Source organism: Lycorma delicatula, chromosome 1 (assembly GCF_047948215.1).
Source record: "Lycorma delicatula isolate Av1 chromosome 1, ASM4794821v1, whole genome shotgun sequence".
Lineage (NCBI taxonomy): Eukaryota > Metazoa > Arthropoda > Insecta > Hemiptera > Fulgoridae > Lycorma > Lycorma delicatula.
This window is the reverse complement of record NC_134455.1, coordinates 312,977,804-312,995,922: the sequence shown is the minus strand read 5'-3', so window position 1 is coordinate 312,995,922 and position 18,119 is coordinate 312,977,804. Positions and strand designations below refer to the sequence as shown.

At 28.5% G+C, this 18,119-nt stretch overlaps 1 protein-coding gene across 2 annotated transcripts in view; it reads right to left on the bottom strand.

Moving 5' to 3' along the window:
- LOC142333996 (uncharacterized) overlaps window positions 1-18,119 on the bottom strand; it is a 402,091-nt gene that overhangs the window by 6,995 nt on the left and 376,977 nt on the right. The window lies entirely within an intron of this gene.

Sequence of the window (18,119 nt, the reverse complement as noted above, 5' to 3'; positions counted from 1 at the left end):
AGTATAATAGCTATAATAATATCCAAATAAATGCTTATAATTATAAATATATTACAGAATATATTATATATATTAAATAAAATATTTGATGCGATTGTTTTGTTGATAGTATTTAATTGATAAGGAATTCTATAAGATCCTTTACATATTCATGTACCTTATTTTAAATTGTTCAATAGATATTGATTGTCAATTATATACTGAGACATCGTACAAGTAGAAGGAGAGTGATTCAAGTCTACTTTAACAGTAACAAGACTATTATAAAGTGGTAATTAAAAACATCATTTAAAAAAAAAAAATAATAATAAAATTTAACATCTGATAATATGTCTATACAGACAAGTATATTTAATATTTATATTTTTACCTAAAATCAGTGTTTCAGTTAATGTGCTGACTTCACTCAATTAGCGAATGATAATTATTCTATGCTTTTTACATCGGAGTAGCAAAATAAATCGTCAAAAATGCTGGTAATAATTGGGCAATGATCCTCGATCTGACGGTCTGTTCTTTGGAGCTAGATTTCATGCAGAATATGACAATTAAGGAGTACATTTATTTACTGAAATTATTATGTTTTACCGCTGCCTACCTACTGCTGTTAAATTATTCTTTTATAAATGATCCAGAGATATTAAAACAAATTTACCTGTAGATAGCTAGTATTTAGTAGTGTAAAAATAACTAACTAAATGATCGTAATTTCCTGCTTTACACACAGACAATTGTATATATGTATATATATATATATATACATATATATATATAAAACTAATTAATATGTAACCCAGTATTTTATCTATCAAAAACAAATAAGATATAAATCAACAGTTACTACGTAAGCGTAACTGCAAACCTAGTAAGGAGATTCATATATAATTAGTATTTTTAATAGCAGTTCGATTATCCTAAAACCACAAATTAAAATGCATGTAACCTCTAAAATACAATTCATAATTCTACAGACATAGAATTAGATCTTTTTTTATTTTCTAATTTTAAGAACTTTAATACCATCAGTTTACATTATTCATTAAAATTCAGTTAATAGGCCGGCCTCCGTGGCGTGAGTGGTAGTCTCAGCCTTTCATCCGGAGGTTCTGGGTTCGAATCCCGGTCAGGAATGACATTTTCACATATGCTACAAATTATTTATCTCAGCTTCTGAAGCAATACCTAACGGTAGACCGGAGGTTAAAAAAAAAAACAAAAATAAAAATTCTGTTAATATGATACATCAGTAATATTTGCCTGAATCTGATCCAAACGAACTTCCTCTTTGTAATTGTTTTTACCATTATGTTGGAAAGTAATTGGAAACTAACCTGATTATTTGAATTAAAGTATATTTCTCAAATAAATAACAAAATAACGTAAACTAAACCTTTACCTGTAACTAAATAAATATGGATGAAATCTGATTGGTTCATCATGATCGAGAAAGGATAAACATCGAGAATGGATGTGTGCGTATATCATTTTTTTTTTGTTGTCTTCAGTCATTTGACTGGTTTGATGCAGCTCTCCAAGATTCCCTATCTAGTGCTAGTCGTTTCAGTATACCCTCTACATCCTACATCCCTAACAACTTGTTTTACATATTCTAAACGTGGTCTGCCTACACAATTTTTCCCTTCTACCTGTCCTTCCAATATTAAAGCGCCAATTCCAGGATGCCTTAGTATGTGGCCTTTAAGTCTGTCTCTTCTTTTAACAATATTTTTCCAAATGCTTCTTTCTTTATCTATTTTCCGCAATACCTCTTCATTTATCCACCCATCTGATTTTTAACATTCTCCTGTAGCACCACATTTCAAAAGCTTCTAATCTTTTCTTCTCAGATACTCCGATTGTCCAAGTTTCACTTCCACATAAAGCGACACTCAAAACATACACTTTCAAAAATCTTTTCCTGACATTTAAATTAATTTTTGATGTAAACAAATTATATTTCTTACTGAAGGCTCGTTTAGCTTGTGCTATTCGGCATTTTATATCGCTCCTGCTTCGTCCATCTTTAGTAATTCTACTTCCCAAATAACAAAATTCTTCTACCTCTATAATCTTTTCTCCTCCTATTTTTACATTCAGTGGTCCATCTTTGTTATTTCTACTACATTTCATTACTTTAGTTTTGTTCTTGTTTATTTTCATGCGATAATTCTTGCGCAGGACTTCATCTATGCCGTTCATTGTTTCTTCTAAATCCTTCTTAGTCTCGGCTAGAATTACTATATCATCAGCAAATCGTAGCATCTTTATCTTTTCACCTTGTACTGTTAATCCGAATCTAAATTGTTCTTTAGATAGCGTATATTAGATAAGCGTATATCATGGGTATAAACTAAGACTTTCAGCATTTATCTGGATGAATCAAAGGAAACTGATGAAAAATTGATCAGAATAGTGACATGAAATATACAGTTAATTATAAAGTAAAGATGGCAATTTTTAAAATCCATCTTCACAGTTTAAAAACTAAAAAAAATATAAAAGATATAAAATGACTACATATTAAATAACAGTTTTGAAAAAAATTATATAAGATATACTTAAGTATAACGGAGATGAGGATAATATAGGTTTTTTATTTTTAAATTTTATTATTAAAATCTCTTCTAATTTAGCATTTGGAAAAGTATAACACTTTACTAAAATATAATTTAATTAATTAATAAACTTAGTTTACTTTGATGAAAATGATTTACCCTTTTTTATTTGCTATTTTATTTACAAATAAATACTTAAATAAATGTAAGTACTTATTTAAGTATATACTTAAATAAATTTAAGTATAGTACTGTACTAGCACCCTAAAATAATACCATTACAGAAAATAAAAACAGAAATTAATTTTTTTGGTCTTAAATATACTTAAAACTACAAATACGGGGGGACTACTTGTAAAAAATAACGTTGAGATCATCCAACGGTTTCAAAACAAGGTCCTCAGGATAGTATCAGGGACTCCATGATTCGCTAGAAACGATGAGGTGCACGGGTATCTTGGTGTGCTATGTGTTCGTGAAGATATATGGAGAACCAGTAGGGACTACATAACAAGGCTGGAAAAGCATGTGAATTATTTGAAATTGAATTTACTTATCAATTGCGAGGAAGTAAGACAATTGAGGAAGCTAATCGTAATGGATCTCGCTGATGTTTGAAGACATGGGTGATCATAGGATCTATGCCCCGTGATTTTACTGTGGTTATTATGTTAAAAATATTTTAAAACTTTAGAATCTATACCTCATTTATCTGTCTTCATCTGACTTTAATATTTGGGACTTTATTTGGATTAATATTTTCTGACTTTATTATTAATATCTCCCTTATCTGACTTTATTTCTTTGTTATTGGTTACCTTTATTTTCTGTTATATTTGTTTAACTGACCAACTGCTTCCTTTGTATCACGAGAGATGATAAATATTACGAATATTGTATGTGAGGTGGGCTATCATTGGATGATCTGCCGACACACTATTCTTAGCCATATAGTTTTTCTTATGATCACAATACTTTTGACGATTGATTGCAGAAAAATAAATTACTTAAAAATAAAGTATATACTTGACAGGAGCTAATGAATATAAGAGGAGGAAATAAAAAGTGTATATATAATTGTTTTTACTTTCGCACCTAGAGCTAAAGAAAAGCTATAGCTGTAGAAAGTATAGGTATTATAATCGGTCCAATTTGGTCATATGCGGTTTTCACCGTAACTTTACATTTTGACACCTAAGGAACTCAAAAACCACAAAACCCGGATGAAAATGTTCGCATATACGTGTGTATTTTCGGTGGTTCATACGCTCCGGAATTACTCGACCGATTTTAACCAAACTGGGTCTGATTACTTCTATATATCGGGAATTGATGCCACTAAAATTTTCATCTTAAAAGGTCAAGGAGTGTAGAGCAAGTTCACCCTAAGTATCTCCAGATTTCCCCTAATTAAGGTTTTATTTTTCTTAAGCACATTTATTGGCCAGAAATTTTTTTTTTTTTAATTGTACCCCAACCACAAAATATGCTCTAAATAAACTAGTGGCTGAGTGGATATAGTCCGTCGTTAGTTCCAGCTCTCACCACAAGGAGCGTTGGTCTAGTATTGACGTACAGCTGCGGTAGTCGTCTGTTTTTTATAACAACACAAGTGAACGGTAGAAATAAATAAATGAATAATATTTAAAACGTAAAACCGTATTTAATGTGGTTGCTAGTACCATCACACCCGTGACAATGAAGTACGGTATGCGCGCGTGCGCTTTAGTTAGAATCATTGGATTAAATAACAAAAAATATTATATTTAAAAAAGTATATGTATTTTAAATTAAGTTTTATGTTGTGTAAGCCGTGCATTACAAAAAAATCCGTGTGAGGGGACAGTTTTACAACTCTGTTGTCAGCTTTTTTTGTAATAGTATAATACATTTTTAAAACATGATCCAATTTTTCACATCGTAAATCCAGTTTCGACTAGTGTTCAGAAACTGCAGCTTTTTTTCAATAGAGATAGAGCTTTAACAACTTAAAAAATGTATAATAGAATATTTAGGTTGTATTAGTTTATCATGTTAGTTGGCAAAACTGATTATGTCATTTCAAAAATATCAGACGATTAAATTATTTTTCGCAGTATACGAAAATATTCGTAACCGTATAGTGTGTTCTTTTTTTAACATTAAAGTATGTAATTTATCACAATAACCGTTTTAAATTTCTCTTTCAACATTAGAGTTAGCAGCTGTTCAGGACACTAAAATATGGGAGGGGTTGTTTGTATATAAAGAAAGCACGTCTTGCCATAGCTTTGCTGCGCTATCTTCATCCGTTATTGGCCCTGTTTTACACCGTCTATTAGAGGATTTTGCCCTGGCATTGTTGTCACGTGTCGGAAGAGGAAAAGAAAAACAAGGGTTGTTTAATGCAGGCAAGCGAGCGGAGGGTTCATCTTCGTTTACATTTCATTATCTTGGTTGAGGAGTCTCACCCACTCCTACTTTTGCAACTCATTATTCACCCTCCTTCCGACTTCTCACATTGAGTCTTGTAATTAATTAAGTTAACATCAGCAATTGATTATTCTGTCTTTTAATTAAACAATTTATATTTGTTTTAATGCAGCCTATATTTTATATATAAACATAAGTCATCCATGAACACGCTTTTAATCAACATAGATCGCCTTATGTAATCTTATTTATTTTCGTTGCGGTTGTCGTTATATTATTAACTGTTGCCCTCACTTTTGTATTGTGAAGAGGACTTTCCTTATCAATACACCGCAGAAGTACAATTTGCATACTCATCTACCCTACGGGCGAGTGGATGAAATTAATTCATACAAAAATTGATCCTACTGTCAAATAAGACAATTTGAAAGCGAGGCAAATTTAGAATGTTATATGCATCTATTCATTTTAACTAGTAACAGTTTTGAATGAATATTCAACGGTTTTACATTTACTGAATTCAACTCGCTAACTGATGGGATATATCATTGTTCTGTGGTTTACTGCAACTGTAAGCGTACAGCGTTAAATTTTTAAAAGAATTAAAAACACTTTTAAAAGCTTTTCCAGCACATAACAACCATTTTTTATAAAAAATAAAATAAAAAAAACTATAAAATATTTTTATTTCATTAGTTATATTTTTATCGTTATTTATTGTTTCGTTGATTTTTACTAAGTATTAAACTACCTGAAGTTTTAGTGTATCTTTAGCTACAGTATTAAATTTTATTTTTTAATGTGAAGATAATTTTATTAACAAAATAAAAATGAGCATTTTCTTACTTTTAATTTTTATTTACGTAAAAATATAATTACTGCACAATAAATCAATAAGTGAAATACCGTGATTATTTTAAAAATATTTTTGTCAATTTTCTACGTATACTGTGTATATATTTTACTTTACTTTCGAAGGTCATTTATACTCGTATATAGGTATTATTTCACAAAAGATTATATGAATTTGTTTATTTTTCCATTAATGTCCTACTCTTTCTTATAGCTCCTGTTTAAATCTTAAACATTTGCGGTACAAGAGACTAATTAATATTTTTTTGTTGAGGTTAATGATGTTCATTCACCATCCTGCGGTGAATGAATGTAACTCGTAAAACGGAATATATCCTGTATGTGAGTGGGTTTAGCATGTTTATATCAACAGTATATACGGATTGTTGTAAAAAGCAAACAGAAGCCACTATACGTCTAACATTCATTAATTAGCATGTCATATAATTTTTGATAGAAAATGTTATTAAGGCTCTTAATAAATATATCGTAAATATTATCAGAGATATTTTGAATAAAATTACAATCCATAAATAAACAACAGCATAAAAGTGTGTTTTCAAATTAATTTAATAATGCATATAAGTTTTTCTACCTAAAAAACAAATTAATTCCTTCAGAGGTCGTTGAAAGAATTGGCCAGAATATTCTTAGAGGTTTTTTTAATTATTTGCAGCATGATAGGGCTAAAAAAAAATAAAATGAACGACAATTAAGAAAACGGAATATTCCTTCCTAAGAATAACAATATCCAACATCAAGGTTAATAAGTAAAATGAAGAATGAAGTGGATTGTCGTGGCTTTCTTTATTCAACGGACTTAACTTTACTCTAAGAGAAAGTCAATGTGATTATAATGGTGATAAAATGTGCCTAAAACTGTTAAGTAATAAAATTAATGTACCAATTGTCTTCAATTAATGCCGGAAAGTTTTTTAAATTTTCCATTTAATTTGTATAAATATATTAGATTTGTTATGTACTTGTGTTTACAAAAATAAATCTCCTATAGATGTATCAGAAAATAATATAAATAATACAGATTACATAAAGACATTGAAGTGTTTTAGGTTCAATTTTTTGTTATCAATTTTATTTTCAGTACCAGTTATCCTACCTTTATGTAATTTATCAACTTCATGTATATATCGGTTTTATATTTCTATATATATATATATATATATATATCACATATCTTACTTAGTTTTATTTAAAACTAAGTTTTAAAACTTAAATTTAATTAAAATTCTGTTTCATATTAAGTTTAATTAGATAATTCAGTTTGAAAAGATTGTATTTTAAAGAAAATTAGCAGTTAATAAAATTTTGACTATATAAAATTCATAACTAATAACTTAAGTGTTGTAACTTTTAGTATTACGAGTAGTTAATAACGTTTAGTTGAAAACTATAAACCGCTATATTTTACATTCATCAAGTATTATAGTGAAGATATGTTTAGAAGTAAAATGTTTCTAAATAATTTTTATACTAGATCATTTTTTTTATCCTCTGGGACCAAAGTTACCTATTGCTTCAGAGAATGAGATTAAATGGTTACTCTTTTATTGCGTGAAAATTCCATGCTTGACAGGGATTCGAACCCGGGACTTCAGGATGAAAGGCCGAGACGCTAATACATGCGCCACGGAGGCTGGCTTTTTACTAGATAATGGAAATAAAAAGATAGAAACAGTATGAGTTTCATATGTGAGGTAATATTTATAAACAATAAATTATTATCTGAATTATTAGAAGAAATGTTCTGGATATTAAAATAAAATCCACCGGTTACTACATCATTTTAGCAATGTAAGCCGTGCTTATTCTAACTAATCTTTTACCAGAAGTTTACAATAATCTATGATTTCTAGTTTTCTAATCGACATATTTTTTTATTTTAGCCATATGTTTAGGAAGCCCTATGCTACTTCATCTTGTATATAAATAATAGTTTGATTGGATTTTATTAAAACTTTGTCCCGTTTTTAAGAAATTTACTTTCTTTTAAAAACATACATAATCCTGCTTTGCAAATTTCATTCTACAACTGTTAAAAGAATTATTCCAATACTTTTAAGAGTTGGAAGGATTTTAATATAAAATTTCAAGAGTTGCTTTATTTAGATCAGCTCAATACGAGTTAGTTATTAGTTATTCTATTGTATAAGTATTTTTCCTTCAGTGTAATTTAAATTTAAATATAAGTAAGAAGAATATATATTTCTGAAACAGTAAAATATAAATAACACTACCGAGTTAAAATTTCAATCGGTATTCTGGAAAAGGAAATTTAACAAAGATATCTTCTAAACTACTTTAAAATGATAAAGTACAGATGAATAGAGAAACAAGGATCAAGCATACTTATGAACCTTGAAAGAACCTGAGTACTTGGTCTCATTCCTTTGTACAATATGTAGCAATGATCGGAGATACATTTAAATTCTTTCATTCAATGTATTACGGAAAAAGTGTTCAGTTAAAATTGAAATATTACTTTTTTAATAGTGAATTTAGTATGAATTAAACAGTAAAAATGAGGCGAGTGGTAGCGTCTCGGCCTTTCATCCGGAGGTCCCTGGTTCGAATTCCGGTCAGGCATGGCACTTTCACACGCTACAAAAATTGTCATTCATCTCATCCTCTGAAATAATACCTAACGGTCGTCCCGGAGGTTAAAAAAAACAAAAAAAAAAACAAATAAAATAGTGTACATTTTAAGGTGTAATACATCAACTGGATGGTTAATTTTATTTTAGTAAGAAAATTATAAAAACAATAATGAAGTAATTGAAAATTTCATTTAAGCCGATATGTAAATCATATTTCAAATAATTCTGCTGGATTGGGTTGGGAATTACAATCTTTATTAAAGATCTGACTCGCGACAACATTTAAATAATGTCATTGAGCAATAAGCTGCTTAACCATTTATAAAAATAGCGATAGTCCACCAAGTTTATGTAACTGATTACGTTAATAAAAACGACCAAGAATGCTCATTTCATAATTTTTGGAAAATTGAAAGTGTTGGGTATTGAGAGTCAGGAGTTTAAAGCTGGAAAACTAAATGTGTAAGATAATTTGTATTATGAGTACGAAGAGGACATTCCTGCTCTTGAATTTCAAAGTAAAATAATTGTAAATTAATAATTTTTTTTATTTTCATGATATTTAATTTTTATTTCGTCTTGGATGCTACACTCATTATATTAAAAAATTATTTACATTTCAGTAACACTGCAAATATAAATATAATTATTTTTTGGGGAAAATTATGTTAATGACTTTGATTCTTTAAAAAAATTGAAAGTATTAAATTTTATTAATACTTATTTTATTTTATAAATTGGATTGACTGCAAAATATAGTAACTTGCTATTTTAACAGGGAAATATATGCATAGGTGAGTTTCCACGTTCTTTGTGTGGAATTCTTGATCGTATTGGCTGTAATATCTTAATGGAGATTGGGGACCCTAACCAAGTCTACGTAACCTTCTTTTGAGGTATATCGTAAACAAATGAATTGCTTTTGAATTACACATCATTTTGCTAATGAAAACTATATCAAACATAAGTATGTTTGACTAAATTGTATTACTAAGTAGTAATACAGTCAGTATTATCGTATACGGAAACATTAGTGATCTAATGAGTTCAGCGATCTAGAGAAACATTAAACAATTTTTAATAATTTTAAGATTTTCTGTATTACATAGAATTACTATTAAGTTTGCTTAGTATTACAATTTTTATAAATAAATAAAAGTAGACTAGAAATCTTTTATTCAGATTAGAGAATACATTATATATATGTAGTTTGATTTAAATTATATACGAACTAAATGTTATGCTAGATATATATACATATATATATATATATATATATATATATATATATATATATATATATATTAAAGCTTTATATATTGTGAAAGTATTGTAATCATAATATGTGTAATCATATTGTTGCATATATTGTTTCAGAAAGTATTGTAATCGGTCCAATTTGTTCATATGCGATTTTCACCGGATCTTTATGTTTTGATATTTAAGAAACCCAAAAAACAGGATGGAAATTTTCCGGATGTTCGTATGTACGTGTGTATGTTCGGTTTTATACCTTAAATCACCTTATATCTCCAGAATTACTCCATCGATTTTGACCAAACTTGTTCAGATTACTTCTATATAAGATGCATTGATGCCATTAAATTTTCAACTTAAAAGTCAAGGAGTGTAGAGCAAGGTCACACTCAGTATCTCGAAATTTCCTCTAATTAAGGTGTTATTTTTCTTAGGCAAATTTGTTAATAATTAAAAAATAATAATACTTGCAAAAAGGTGTTTTTTACAAAATCGCACTCTCACCCCAAAAAATGCTCTAAATAAACTAGTGACTAAGCGGGTATATAATGTGTCATTAGTACCCGTTCTCAACAAGGAGCGCTAGTGTAGCACTGACGTACAGCTGCTGTAGTCTCCTACTATGTTGTGACGTCACAGGTGACTGGTAGAATTTAATAAATGAAAAATATTTAAAGTGTAAAAAAGTATTTAAAGGGCCGCAAGTATCGTTATACCCACACGAATGAAATACGGTATGTACCCGCGCTTTAGTTACATTCATTGAATTAAATGAACAAAAAATATTATATTTAAATAAAGTGGTAAATATTTTAAATTGAGTGTGTATGTGTGTGGGTAAGCCGTGCATCAGAAAAAAATCCGAGTGACGGGTAAGTCCTACAACTATTTTGTCAGCTTCTTTTTTTTCAAAATGTTAACTAAAATCAAAACTGCCTTTTTATAATTGTATAATATTATTGCTGTTTTACACTGAGTTGTATATATTTTCTTCAGTTTTCTCAAAAACAAAAAGAAGATTATGATAACTATATTTGTTTTACGGCTTTGTCTCAGCAAATCTTTTAGTAACAAAAAAGTACTACGTAAACAGAATTTGGATCCGTAACTAGGGGTCCATATCGATTTCTTAACAGTATGTTAATAAACAGTAGCATATTCAAAAATGACTGTGTTACGTAAAATGCCTTAAGTGAAATCATAATATATTAATTAATGTTTTCGTTGATTTCAGGGTTTTCTTAGTTAAACAAATAAAGATTAAATTTCCCATTAGTTTGGGGGTTATTCTCAAGTCATTCAAGGAAAAATGTCAGCAGTAAATGATTCTAAAAATTCTTAAACTGTATAGACATGGGTAAGTCCTTTTTACGAATGATTTGTCTGTGTCCCCGGTTAAAAGATATATAAAAATATCCGTGTAAGTCAACATTTATGCATAATGTTCAGATTTGGAGGTAAAAATATTTAAAAAGTTTTCTTAAAAAAAAATGTTGGCTTCAAAAAACATTGCCAAATTATATTCCGTTCTTTTTGTTTGAAATTACGTACTGAAAACATTCTTTCATCAACACGTGTTCTCAAACATTTTATCTAAAGCGATATTTCATTGCCCAGGAATGATGAATGATTTTAAAAAAATGATTATAATATGATTAGAAATGTAGAGTAGATATGTTTGATATAATTAATAAAGTCATGAAAAACCAAAGAGAAGTTTTATTTTTATTCTCTTAAGCTTAGCAGAGAAGGGGAAGGTAACAGGAAAGAAGTAAACAAATTACTGATAGAAAGTAATTAAAATATTATTAATTACTGTGACTTGTGAATTGTATACCATCAAGGAAAATTGACTAATCTTTTTATTGTGTAATACGCAGGAAGAAGTCCTTTCCTAGTATCCTGGGTAATAATAGATTTCATCGATTTGTAAAAGGATTTTGGAAGAACAAGAAATATTTTAACACATTTTAAATTCATCCGGAATATTTTCGTGAATTATATAAAAAGATGATATAAAATAAGAGGATGATTGGTGGAAGAATCTATATTTTAAAGTACGTGTAAGTCTGCATTTTTACTTATATATAAATTAAATTAAAAATTTATGTAAATTAAATAGTAATCTCAAAATTGTCAAATTTATTATAATATTACTACTTCTTATTTCATTTAGTTATAAGTAAGAGCTTTATTTATTTATTTTTTTCAGAAGGCAAGCAGAACCTGTTTTTCCAGTATTGTACCCTCTATACTGGCGCTATGCATCAGCCACTATTCAAGAACAGTCGCTGAAGGTCAGAAAGCAAGGCCTTAACCCCGTGTCTGGCAGAAGATTTCCATGGAAAATGTGGAAACGCTGTACCCAAAAAATGAATTGCTGTGGGTGTACTCTTATGGTTCATGTCCTAACCAGGAAAATAATACTGGTGCCGAAATGTACTGTGAGCTCTTCTCTTTTTACCATGCCATTAGGAAATACCATTCAAACTTTGATGGGGATCATGCTGCGATCTATATTGCCGTTCAACAATTCTTTGTACGAATATACGCCTTTGGTAAGGCTGTCTTTCTTTGCGGCTCAAAAGCTGCTATTCTCTCTATCGCATCTTTCCAACATCCAACATATTTAATGATCTTGGATGAGAACCCTAGAAACGAGAGTGTGGTCATGTTTGGGATAACACCATGACTGTCTTGGTGTCCACCTGCACCAAATAAATGTATGTTACTTTAGATACGTCATTGGTAGAGCGGAAAGCAGTGTTATGAACTGAGAGCATGTAGTGAATGATTGCCATTATTTTACAAATTGTAAAGGAATGTCTATTGGAAAGATCTGTTGATAAGTACGGAAATTAAAGTCTTTATCAAAATGAGAGTATTTGTAAAAAGTAATTTATTTATATGCTTGTTTATATGATTTAAAATAATCTTACAAAATATATTCTGCTTTTTGGTCAAGTGTGAAAATGTTAGAGCAAGAGGCAATTAACTATCGTATCTTAACCGGTGAGAGTCAAAACATTTTTTGCACATCTACTCTTTTTTCTTGAACACCATTTAAGCAAATGGTATCAGCAGATTCGATACTTCCTCAATTCTCTTTTATTCTCTCGCTCACTCACCCTATTTTTCTGTTACTTCTCCTTCACTAACCTTGCTATTCTTTCCATAAAGTATTAAAAAATTCTGAATGATTTCTTTGTATTACTGAATTTTTATTTCAGTTTGTTGTCTTGAGATTATTTGGCTTTCCAATAATGAAAATTATTACTTTTTAATTTTAAATTAAAAAAAAATTTACATTTCATGTAAATTTAGAAAAATTTTTTTTTTTTTTTAAAAAAAATTTTTCTAAATTTACATGAAATAAATGTTTAATAAAATTACCACAAAAACATGATAATAAATCATTGCATAAATCTTGTATCATAAGATTAAAAATTCATTATTCGATTTCGCAAAAAATAAAATAAAATTTTATATGTAATTTAAATATTTCAGAGTTATTGAAACAGGCACTAGTTAACCGGAATTATACATTTTATATTATCGTGCTGGTGCGCAATGGAGTTTTAATTTTTTTTAACTTTTTAAAAACATATTATGTACGTTAATTAATTATTTTTTCTTTAACTAAAGAAAAGGAAAAAAGAAAGAAAAATATAACTCACTTTAATTTTATAAATACAGACTAGTTTAAAATGGTTACCTTATAGCTTATCGTTTTGGGCTCTTTATAATTTTTTTTAATTTATAATAAATCAATTGCAGATGAGGTACATTGCAAACTGAAAGATCTCGTGAAGACTTTAAGACTAATTTACTGATTCTATATGAAAAATCTTTCGTAATGATAAGAAGTAATGAAAGTTGAGTGATAAGAAAGCTTAATGATTTTTGTGATCTTTTAAAAAAATTAGGTCACATTTAGATAAAATATATTTTTATTGTTCTCATGAAATTAGAGAGTCCTACTTATTGAAAGTAAAAAATAAATTTTAATGGTTTTTTTAACTTCTTTTTTACTATTTTACTCATACTAAGTAGTACTCTGACGATGTGATGTTTAGTAAGATGTTAGGTAATTTTCTGTTTATAAATGCACAGATATTACAGTAATGATAAATTATTAAGTTGAAAAGAGTTATGTACAATAACATCAACGAAACTCATTGCTTTTTTTTCTGTAATAATTGTATTTTAATTTTGCAAAATGTACAAACCCCAATATGAATACCAGAAAGGATATGGAAAGAAATTTTAGCGTAAACTGCTTTGTTCACTGTTTTATAGCTTCAAATAAGGCTTACTTATATTTTAATATGTAATGATCACAGTTTTAATTTCAATAAAATTCTTCATCTAAATCACAAGACATTATTTAATTCAGAAAAAAAAATGATTTATTGATATTTTGGTGACTGAGATCAGATCCTTTCAAGACCTCTGTGGAGAGATTTTGCTAGGTACATTATAATTGGAACTGGACATTTTACCTCTCCCAACCTCAGTCCATGACCCTGTCACATAAATCTCATTTTAATTTGAATGAATAAAATACTGATGATAAAAAATAAGTTTTTTTTTAAACGTAAAATTCTGTAACCTAATTTCATACGTATTCATTTGTTCATACATACGAGTTCATTTGTATTTTATTTATGTCTTCTTGATAGCAGTAAGATATTATTATCGGTACACTGATTTCTGCTTTAATTATTATAATGCTTTTATTTAGTTAATCAATTCAGTTTATTTATACTGTAATTCATAAAGCTAAGAAAAGTGACATTATTTAATATCCTTGCTAAGTCCATGATTAATCATTTTTAACACGTTTGCTACTACGCTTCAGTTCAAACTTCTACTACTTTCCGTCACGGTTTTTTCTCACTTACCACTTCCAAACACTCCTCTCACCAACATAGTTATTCTGCCAGTCAAGATCGTTTTTTTATATTTCTGTTGACGTCTACATTTTGTAAAATTTAAATACTATTACAACACAAAAAAAAAAACACAATGAGTTTGGTTGTTGTTGTACATTACATTTTTCAACTAAAAATAATTTATTATTAGTAATATCTGTGCATTTATTAACAACAAAAATTACCTCACATCGTATTACAAGAGTGTGATAGCAATAAAGAAGGTTTATAACACCATTAAAATTTATTTCCTGTTTTCAATAATTAGGACTCAAAATTATAACTTTCTCAAAAGATATGAACCTCTCATGGTAAATATGAAGATATTTACCTCTCTGCTATTTATAGAGAGGTAAATTATTTTATTATAGAAAAAAGAATGTTCCTCAGGAAAAGAGGAAGCAAAGATATCTGTAGTTTTAATTATTAATAATAACATTAACGACTAAAAGAAAATAATGACATTTTTTTACTAACTATCCATTTAGAACGTTATTTTTGTTTAAGTATAAATTATTTTAATTACTTAAATATAGCCCTTTTATCAAACCTCGTTGACATAAATCAGCTGATTTCGAAGTAGAGAGTTTTCAGGTTCAAATTCTGATAAAGGTACGAATACTAGATCGTGGATATCGTGTTCGTTTGCGGTTGGGCTTCAATTAACCTCACTTTTCAGGAATGCTCGTCCTGACTTTGTGCAAGATTACATTATTATTATCGGTACACTGATTACATGTTACAATACCAGTTCACTGATAAGTTGCTAATGACTTAATTACTGACGCAGTTGTAAAAAAAATATACATATATGAATAAATAAATGTGTATGTATATATATGTACATCATGCAGCAAAATATAATTTTTTTATTACAGGTAAGTTATAAAATGTGTAAATACCCAGTGAATTTAAACGACTTTACAACTATGAAGTTTTATTCAAATTACAGAATCCGATACAATGACAATGTTTAAGAAAATATATCAAGTCATTGCTCTTGTAACATCGTATCACAATTTCTATAATATGAGGTGGGAGAGATCCACTAGAGAACAGCTAGCTCGAGAGTCAGTAGAGTTAGCAAAGGTACTGCTTTCACTCTTGCGGTACATATTTACAACGTATATTTATTTCATGAAACGAAATCCAAATTAAATGTAGTCATCGCATATACTACGGCAAGGATCCTTCGAAAGACTTACGATTTAAGGAACCAGAATTTTGTTAAGATTCTGTTTGACATTAATAAATTGTCCATATTTTTCTGATCCTGTTGTTGAGCAAGTTATGGAGACCTTTACCCGTGGTCCCTATTAATCAACGAAAGTGCTTACATCAAAATGTTATCCATTACGGACTATTTCTTGGATAGTGTTACATGAAAATTTTAATATGGAACCATATATATATAAACAATTTTGTAATAAATTGCTGATGACTAGTTATGAATCCAATGTTGAAAACTTAAATTGATAGAGGAAAACAAAGTGTTTCTGGAAAATGCAATCTTTATTGATCAGTCGACCTTTCACACTAGCGGTAAATTCAATGCGTATAACAGCAAAATCAGAGGTAGCCTATATTCATATCAGTCTTTTCAACATGTTCATGGTAATTCAGTGATGAACGTTTCTTAATGAAGTAAAGTTTATTACTTTACTAGGCCCATTCTTTTTTAACGGCAAAATCTCAATGTTTCTCGGTACGCTAAAAAATGTTTTTATTTCATAATTACACTCAAACAACCAAGAAAAACGCTTTAAATTCCATACAGAAGATAAATCACAATACTACTGCGTAAGTACGGGATTTCCTTGATAACCATTTCCCAATCAACATTGATTAAATCAAAAAAATCGAATCAAAATTAAATCGAATCTTTATTGCAGTTGCAAAATTGCTAAATCGAATTTGACAAAAAATAGGTTTCAGATGGAACGTCTGGCTTATATCACTAATTGGAATTATATAAAACTAAAGGGACTGTTTTATTGAAAATTTTATATTTTTTGAATAAAACGACACTTTCTGTAAAAATACTGAATAATATTTTTCAGAGATATTATAAAGTCAACTTTATTAATACTTTAAAATCAAATTTTATAAAGGAGCCAAAATAATCTTCCATTAGCGAGTATGCAGAACATCAACGTTTCTTTAATAACTTGTTCATTTTCAAGAGTATATTTGGTTAATCCGTGATAAAATTTAACAAATATTTATTTTAAAAAGAGAATTGTATATATACTTTGCACTAATTGTTATAGTCTAAATTTAATCATAAGTAGTAATGGGAAAAATAAATTCCGTTACGAGTTCAACATTAGTTTAATCTACCACATAAGATTTGCAAGAGTAACATAAGTTAAAAATATGAAGTTTTATGACAAATAGGGTGGGTGCGAGCGTTCTTTTATTCTGAATAATCAAAAATTGTTGACACACACACACCAGAGCAGAAAACATTTCCTAAGACAGTTAAAATATTTGTAATGAATGCATCGTAACAAACTAATATTTTTATTTATGTTTCTAAATGAACGGTTTTTATTTTTTTTTCAGTAGAAAATATTTAAGTTTATTTTGATCATATTCATAAGAAAATACAGTTTATGAATAAAATTGTAAATGAAATATTCTTCAAAGTGCAATGAATTTCAAATTGTAATTGAAGTCTCTTCCTTACTTTAATTTTTTCGCTGAATTTTCATTAGTTAATTAGATTTTTTACTTCGTATTTCTTTTTAAGCAAAAATTCTAACTCCTTGTAACAAAATCATTTATTATTCTCTTATTATTTCTGTTGCCTTATATCTTTCCAAATATTTTCTATTGAATTTAAAAGGGTATGCATAGAAAGTTTGTAATAAAGACATGCGGGAAATTATATTAACTTAATTTCGTTTGGTACGGTTAGAAAATAAAACATTAAAAAGTGTTATAAACACGTTCAGTCTATTGTAAAGGAAAGATGGGAGATGGTTAGCGTATATAGCCACCCCACAATAGGGGGTCTAAACGAAGAAGAAGGATGATGTTTGGAAAAGATTACTGACGCATAAATAAAAGCAAAGGGAACGTGGATGTAAATGAATAGATGACTGTAAAAAAAGGAACTGAGAGATGTCAGTGACTGTTATTTCCTGCCCTTTCTCTTTAAAAAAAACATCAATCAGCCTATTGTAAAAATGCAGTGTAACAAGAATATTTTAAGCTTTTTTTTTTTAAATAATTTTATAAAAAAAATTAATATTTTATATTTAAACTATGGATTAGTTTACATCGTTTACATCGTTACCTAAATTAAGTAGAGTTGTTAGATGATGTTTGAAAACAAATTATTTTCCAGAATTTGTCATGAGTGGTTATTTATTACCGAAGCACTTGTTTTAATAACAGTTTTTTTAAAACAACATTGAAAAAAATTATTTAAAATTAGTTAAAAAAGTTATTTTATCTAACCATAATAAAAATTGGACTTCGGCACTAAT